The sequence below is a fragment of the Penaeus monodon genome, chromosome 1, assembly GCF_015228065.2.
Source record: "Penaeus monodon isolate SGIC_2016 chromosome 1, NSTDA_Pmon_1, whole genome shotgun sequence".
In the NCBI taxonomy this organism is placed as follows: domain Eukaryota; kingdom Metazoa; phylum Arthropoda; class Malacostraca; order Decapoda; family Penaeidae; genus Penaeus; species Penaeus monodon.
In genome coordinates this window covers 1,616,269-1,624,393 of record NC_051386.1, presented here as the reverse complement: position 1 = coordinate 1,624,393, position 8,125 = coordinate 1,616,269, and the positions used below count along the sequence as shown (strand labels likewise).

General features: G+C 41.9%; 1 long non-coding RNA gene across 1 annotated transcript in view; it reads right to left on the bottom strand.

Moving 5' to 3' along the window:
• Window positions 1–7,319, bottom strand: part of LOC119578008 — a 22,608-nt gene extending 15,289 nt beyond the window's left edge. The window contains exon 1 of the long non-coding RNA XR_005229177.1: window positions 7,305–7,319. This is a non-coding gene — a long non-coding RNA (uncharacterized LOC119578008). The remainder of the gene's footprint in view (window positions 1–7,304) is intronic.
• Window positions 7,320–8,125: the final 806 nt, after the last annotated feature.

The window sequence follows — 8,125 nt, the reverse complement described above, 5'->3', positions numbered from 1 at the left end:
GGCAGTTCTTGCAATCATGAGCCACTTTTGAAGAAAATGTAATTCTGCGCGCGCGCGCGCGTGTGTGTGTGTGTGTGTGTGTGTGTGTATGTGTGTGTGTGTGTGTGTGTGTGAGTGTGTGAGTTGTGTGTGTGTGTGCGTGCGTGCGTGCGTGCGTGTGTGTGTGTGAGTGTGTGGATTTGTGTGGGTGGGTGTAGGTGTTGGATGTGGGTGTGGGTGGGTGTTTGCATCGCTCTGTCTGTGGGTGTATATCAATTATTCCTCTGTCTTCGTGAGCGTGTTTGTCTGTCTGTCAGTCTGTACGTCTCAGACTGCGCATGCGTGTGATCAGGCTTTTGCATGCGCGTCCGTCGGCGCTGCCCGTCGGCGAGATTTTATCTGAAGGCGAACAACGCTAGGCCCAAAATACTCGTTTCTACAATAATAAAGAAAAATGACGTCACCAACGAGAAGGATAATTACCCCAAGGACCCCGCGCAAGAAATATACTCGAAGCCGACATGAAAACAGAGATAATTCATACAAAAAAAAAATTATATTGCATTTTCAGACGCGGGAATACAGAAAACACGGGAGCTTTGTTCTCCCACTGAAATATATCTCCTTTAGGAAGTGTTCTCTATTTGGCCACATCGATCTCTTCAAGTGTGGTGATCGGTTCACACCAGCCGATTCGCGGGCAGCTCCTGTCAAGAAACCAACTAATAGTTCGTGGAACAGGAGGACGAAGGGGGCTTTCCAAATGGCACGAAAAGGCGATTGGTGGATCCTTTTCCTATTACCTGCTCCCATGCGGGCGTGTTCTTGCCAGGACATCTTGGATTGCGAGCAGGTTCACGAGGAAAGGTACTGGCGGACTGGGGTAAAATTTTATGAGTGGGATGTCTATGAGCCTGAGACTGTATGGTTAGATTTTGGAGGTGATGAGCGTCCAGCACCTAGAGGAAATTAACCCCTGAGGACCGCAGGGCCTCCAGCTTGTCTGTCCCTGCATCCGCAAAAATTGACGATTTTTTTTTTTTTTTTTATGAAATAGATTTTGATTCGTGGCATTTCGGGAGCGTAATTGTACATACAAACAAATGTATATTTCACTGTCGTATCGTCAGCTACATACCGCCCAAGAGAGCGTCAGAGTTGAAAAAATATATATCGCTAAAGTTACCCCTCATGTATGAATGAAAAAGGGATAATCACCCAAACATAAAATATGAATAAAGCAAATGAGATGTATGGAAGGTGATATATGTGAGGGGGAAGACTGAGGTTTAGCTGGATGGAAAATGCCGCACAGCACCAGAATGTTGACTTCACACGCCCTGTGTTCCATTCACAAGACGAAAGATCTCTGAACGCGACTGTGATTGGCCGAAGAAGGGGAGGGAATGCAGGGAGTGTGGCTGGAGGGAACTTGCCAAACAAGACTACATGTATTAAAGATCACAACAGAGAGTGACTGACGACTGAAAAGGCGTGGGAGAAAAGCTGTGTATGGGCGGCGAATGCGACTTCTGGCCATAGCGCGAACAGGACTGGCCACACAAAGCGGCGAAGCCATGCTCATGGGATATGCGTAGCGTTTATATGTAAACATGACCCACCCACCTCTCTCTCTCTCTCTCTCTCTCTCTCTCTCTCTCTCTCTCTCTCTCTCTCTCTCTCTCTCTCTCTCTCTCTCTCTCTCTCTCTCTCTCTCTCTCTCTTCTTTTGTGTGTGGTGTGTGTGTGTGTGTGGTGTGTGTGTGTGTGTGTGTGGTGTGTGTGTGTGTGTGTGTGTGTGTGTGTGTGTGTGTGTGTGTGTGTGTGTGTGTGTGTGTGTGTGTGTGTGTGTGTGTGTGGTTTGTGTGCGTGTGTGTGTGCGTGGTGTGAGTGTGCGTGTGTGTGTGTGTGACATTGGCCGTTGGTGGAGGTTTGCACTGTGAATGCACACGTCCCTCACGATTTATCACTGTTTATCATCGTCATGAATCATTATTATTCTCATTATTATGACAATTATTTTTATTATTATTGTTGTTATTATTAAGTCGATCACTATCATTATCAACATATATCAACAGGAAATGACCACTGCAATGAAAGGAAGCAGTAGCGACAGGATTTTGCCAAACTTCCGTCCTTCCCTCTCTCCGTCAGGACAGTGAAGTGTCAGCATCAGCGCCTTGACCCGGTGGCCCGGCCTCGCAACTTAGCCTCTCCTCGTAAAGCCTACCCCTCCATGAATTTAAATCTTTAACTTGACACCAAAGCATTCTTTTTCTTCTTCTATCTAGTTACAACTTTTTTTTAGATTTCAGTTTTTTAGTTTTTGGAGTTTTAGATATGGAATGCACATTCTAATATTGTATCTAACGCACACGCGCACACACACACACACACACACACACACACACACACACACACACACACACACACACACACACACACACACACACACACACACACTCACTCACTCACACACACACTTCAAAACACGCACAATATGAACCCATGATCAAATATCTACCGACCCCTCCACTCCCCCTCCCCCCCACCATACCCTCGCACACCTCCCCAGCAGCAACACTCCACCCACACTCCCTCACATCCCCCCCCCCTCCTCCACCTCCCTCAAATCCTAAGAAGAAAAGAAAATAAGAAAAAGAAGCGTTTCCCTCCCGGCCCCGCGCACTCATCCGTTTCCATTTGCAGGTAAAGAGGCTGAGCGAGACGCGGCATCCTTCTCGCGTTGTCGCCGCGGTGGAGGAGCCGCTGGTCGGCGAATTTATCTCTCGTGCCATTTTTTTATATCCTTCGTGCTCTTTCTTCTTCCTCCTCTTCTTCTCTTTCTTTTGAAATTCTTCTCGTCTTAGTTTTTTATTCTTGTTGTTTCTTCTACTTTTCTTTTTTTATTCTTAACCATCTACAAATCTTCTATTTCTTCGACCTCAGCATTATCATCTTTCTCTTACTTTTTTCTTCTTTTCGTTCACCTACTTCTTCTTCCTCCTTTAGTTTCACTCTTCTTCTTTTCCCTTGAATAATAGTAATAATGATAATAATAGTAATAATAATAACAATAATAAATAATAATGATAACGAAAACAAAAACAATAATAAAGATAATAATAATAGTAATCACCTTCTCCTCCTCATCATCGTAACGATGAAATGTGAATAAACAAATGGCACAAAATTATTTTTTTTACTCTCAATTTGGCAACTGCAATTTCCTCTGTGGAGGAAGTTCAATCTTGCGTAATGGCCACGTGTTCAGCTCTAACTGTGACTTTGCACATATCTGTTTCTAGTGAATCGGCATGTCGATATCACCTTTTTTATGAATGTTTAAACAATTTTTTTGGGTGTCACATGTTTTAATACTACATATATGCATGTGTATTAAACAAAGATGTTGGTAAACTTGACCATTAAGTGAACAATTCTTCTAACTCTAAAATGGTAAACTGCTTCCTCTGTTACTAAATATTAACGATAAAGATACGTTGTAATATAGTCTTTTTAAGCTATCTTAACCATCTATTTCGGTCATCTCTATACAGCGGTGTATAGACAAACAAACATACATACACACGCTGTATATGTATGTACGTGCATTACGGGCAGTACTTGCATTAATGTGTTCCTGATATTCTCGAGTGCGAGCGCAACTTTATGTAAGGGATACTTCATGAGGACGCGGCTCAGTTCATAATGTAATGTTTCGGAATTAATGATCCGAATCAGTGCTGCTGGACTGGTGCTCGTGAATATTTATACTTAATTCTTTATGTGCAGAAGCTCATGACAGATTGTTCCTAAATTCATTTCTCGCCCAATTGTCATAGTGCTTCATGACTTTAAATGCCATGTTACGAAGAATGGAACATATGACGTGGTAAGTCCGAGGTGAAAGCACGCTTATGATTCTGATTGTATGTGCGTGCGTGCGTGCGTGCGTGTGTGTGTTTGTGTATGTGTGTGTGTATGTGTATGTGTGTGTGTGTGTGTGAGTTCATAGTATGTGTCTGTATACGTGTGCGACAAGGTGAGTCTATACAAGTAAATGCTGTCTCTATCCTAAAAAAAATGTCTCTTCCGTTGCTGAATGTGCTGACGATGCGACATTACAAATATGTTGGAGCGATTAAAAGATGCAGCCAGGTGTACATGGGTGCCAGAGGAACGATGCTTATTAATGATTCTTTCCATTTCCCTTCTCTGTCCCTATCCCTTCCTTCCCTCTGGCGTAACGATATCACTAAACATGGTGCTATCACTGATCGTAAGGGTTGCCTTGTACAGGAATAAGATTCTGCATGTATTCCATCTTTCCTGTTTTGTATGAGAGTAGTTACAAGGTGTGTGATTACCATTCGCAGCTCGAGGATTAATCAGGCGTCATGGTGTAAATGATCGATCAGACTTTTTTTTAAGTTCATCCCTGAGACCCAAGTTGTATGTGGGTGTTTGATGTTGTCATGATATATCAAAATATTTTCTTCACTGGTACGAAGCTCACTTTCAAGAGGTAACCCAAAGTTACATTGACGGATAGATGATACCTTTGGTTTCCCACTCTGCAACGGGCTTCTCTTCATGGAAGGCGAATCGCAGTCATTTACGAGGACATAAAATATTGTTTCAAAGAGGTGGACTAACCAATGCTGGCTCCATAGGGACATTCTACAGTTTTTATTTTCTTTTTTGAAAAACTACATGTGATGGCGTTCACTGAGATGGCCTTCGAAATATTCCAAAAGCTGTGGTATTGCATTTCTTAAGCAGACGACCTTGTAGATAAGCCAGATGCTTCGGTAATGCCCAGCGCTCTTGTAAACAAGTCAGATTTTTCTGCAATGCCCAATGCCACACACAGGTAAACTGGCCATCGCCTAGAGTCAGGTCAGCAGCAGGTCGCTCTTACTGAGGGGTTGGTGGCGGAGGAAGTGGTTATCAGATGGAACCTGAGCTGTCTGGTTTGTTATTACCCTTTTCCGCGATTCTTCCTCCTTTGATGGTGTCCAGCCAACAACATACAAGCTTTTCAAGAGTCCTCAAAGCGTCACTGGTTTATAACTACCTCGCCCACTCAAAGAACTGACTCATCCTTCCAACCCCCCTTGGATCTTTATATAAAATTCCTTTACATATTGGGAAGAAAAAAGAAAAAAGCGTTAGTCTATTTATTGAACATAGGAAAGGTGAATAAACATGAAAGGATTAAGTGATTACTACGGGCATGGGCGGGAGACTAAGAGAACGGGGTCACATTCCCAACGAAAAGTATGCAGGACTAGGACAAGTCACCCCCCTCCCCATGGCTTTTGGGGGATAACAATACAAAAGTATAGAAAAATGACAAGCCTAAGTATGTTATAGAAACTGGTTAGCCTTAGTATGCTATAGAAAACTAAAGATAGGAATGGCTATATTTTTACATTTTTTCATAAAGTTAATATTAGAGAATAATAAATATTATTAGAAAAGTTTCTACTTTTCCCTAAGGCATCGTACACCGCAGATCAAAAGCCACCACTCTGTTGTTGCTAAGTTCCCGTCCTCCTCCGGCAGAGAAGCCATTTTCTGTGGCAGGAGGAAGCTGCGTGGCGAACGGGTATCCTGAACGGAGACTTGTGCCAGGCACCATGGTGACGAAACGATGGCAAATGGGCAGTTACCATGCAGCAAGACGAGATGGAAAATTCTCCTACTTCAATTATCGCACTCTGATAGTAGAGGAAACAGACCGGAGGAGGCCGACGCGAGAGGGAAGCGAACGGCTTCCTCGAGTCCTCGCGCGCCCTCCTGCAAGCCCCCTGCAAGACCGCACCGATGCAAGAGTTTCCTCATACGCTGTCTCTGAGTCCCCGACTGCCGCGCCCACTCTCTCCGCGCCCAGCCCCCTCGAACGCCGTGGCTCTCTCCAAGGGGAGGTGGTGCCACGATCGCTACAGAGGGCCGTCGCAGTGTGAGAGGAAACAGACACAGATGTACCAGCCGTCGTAGTGAGATTACTTAAGGCTACCATAGTTTTTACTCTTTGAGGCATACTTTCATATTTCCGTTCCGCGGCGTCAGTGATGTCGAGATATGCAATACTTTTCATTATGATATAACATCTTTGTAGAACTTGAAAAAAAATCAATTACTTTGATTTTCCACCCAGTACGTTTGATGTCACGAATCCAACTGACCCGAACATATTTCCCCAGTTTGATTTAGGCCTCGATAATCCGGAATGTTTTTTGTTTATTGATTCTAAATACGGCAATGTCCTTAGGCCGTCTAAAGTTGTAATCTCTGTTATTAGTCTACATATCGACAGCATCCCTCTTCATCTTGATACGTCCATAGACGAGTGTTTATACCCAATGAACTTAAACTGGATTTTGTTGTCCTTCTGTGAAACGAAATTCACTGCAGACATACAGCATCTCTTCAGTGTACCCAATTACAATGCCTAGCTAACAATCTATCCCGGCAAAGTATGTGTTTGGCACTGTATGTGAGTGATTACCACGAATAAGTGTTAACCATTATGTAGCACTGCTTGGAAAGCATTTTCATAGAAATTAAGATTCTACAGGCAAACCTGGTGGTCAGTTACAGACAACCTCACTCGGATTTTAAATATTTCCTTGATAAAAAAATAAAATGTACCAATGTTGTACTAATTTAGAATTACTCAACAAACTCATCAAATGCATGTTAAAGACTTCATGACCCTATTCAACTTCATTTTTTTACGTCAATCACTAAACCCACAAGGGGAGACCCAAGTCAGCCACTCTGACAGATCATATTTGGACTAACTAGCCAACTATTTAACAAGCGGTGTCACCCACACAACCATTTATGACAATTTCCACATTTTTCCATTCATCAAAACCCGTCTCAATCGGGAAACATGGAAGGCAATAAAAGTGACTGGCAGAGATTTTAACGAAGACAGTATTGACCAATTCAGAAATTTCTTAACTGATGTATGCTGGGATTTAGTTTACTTATCCAAAGATCCTAACTTTTACGTTATTTTTTGTTTTTTTGTGCTGGTTATAATTTTCCTGATCAAATTCAAATTGCATGATAAAGCCTTTATAGCTCCAGCAAATATCCGGCAAATGATATACAGAAACAAGAGACTAACTCAAATAACTGCAGGAAGATATGAAAGGTTAGTAATTCCAAGCTAAAGAGAATAACACATTTTAGAATCAAACAATAGAAGTCGAGGCAGGTCAGACTCGAGATTCTACTCACATTACTCATATCAATAATAAGTTCGTTAATATTGCACATAACTTAATTAACAAAGCCACTCACCCATTCCACAGTTTCGTGAATTTCAGGGGGCCTTCGCACAACACTAATTTGTCTTTGAATCCCGTAACCGAATCCAAACTCTCTGAGGTAGTGAAGCACCTGAACAATTCTGGCCCGGGTATGGTGGAAGCGCAGCACCGATAATCACAGCTGCCGCGCCTCCCTTCCCCTTCTCCACTTGTGCAACACTTAGCGTACTGCTTGAATAAGCTCCGGTAAACTCAAGACAGTTAAGCTTATTCCAGTTAACAAATCGGGTTGCAAAAACAATATTCATAACTAAAGACAAAAAAAGAAAAAAAAGAAAAATAAAGAAAAAGACAGAAAGAAGGAATATATATATATATATATATATATATATATATATATATATATATATATATATATAATTTATATCAGATTGTAAAATTATATCATATACCAATATTCTGTCAGACTACCAATTTGGTTTTACAAGGAATAAATCAACGTGTAATCACACAGTTCTCCTCTCCAAAGTATCTCATTATGGTATTACCGACTCTGCTAACCGCTTGTTTCACTCATTTCTGTCATATAGAAACCCGTGTTTTATATAATAGCTCCAAATCACATTGTCTTAATTTATCTCACTATGTGCTTCAAGGGTCGCTGTTCCTTTTCCCTCTTCTTTTTCCATTTACTGTGAAAACAACTTCGTATCTAGAATTCATCTTGTATGCTGATGGCAGTGACCTTTAAGCTTCAGATAATATCAATGAACTCATCAGTAACTTAAATAAAGAACTAACTACTATTAGTGAATGGATTTCTTTAAGCAGATTGACTCTGGATGCTGACAA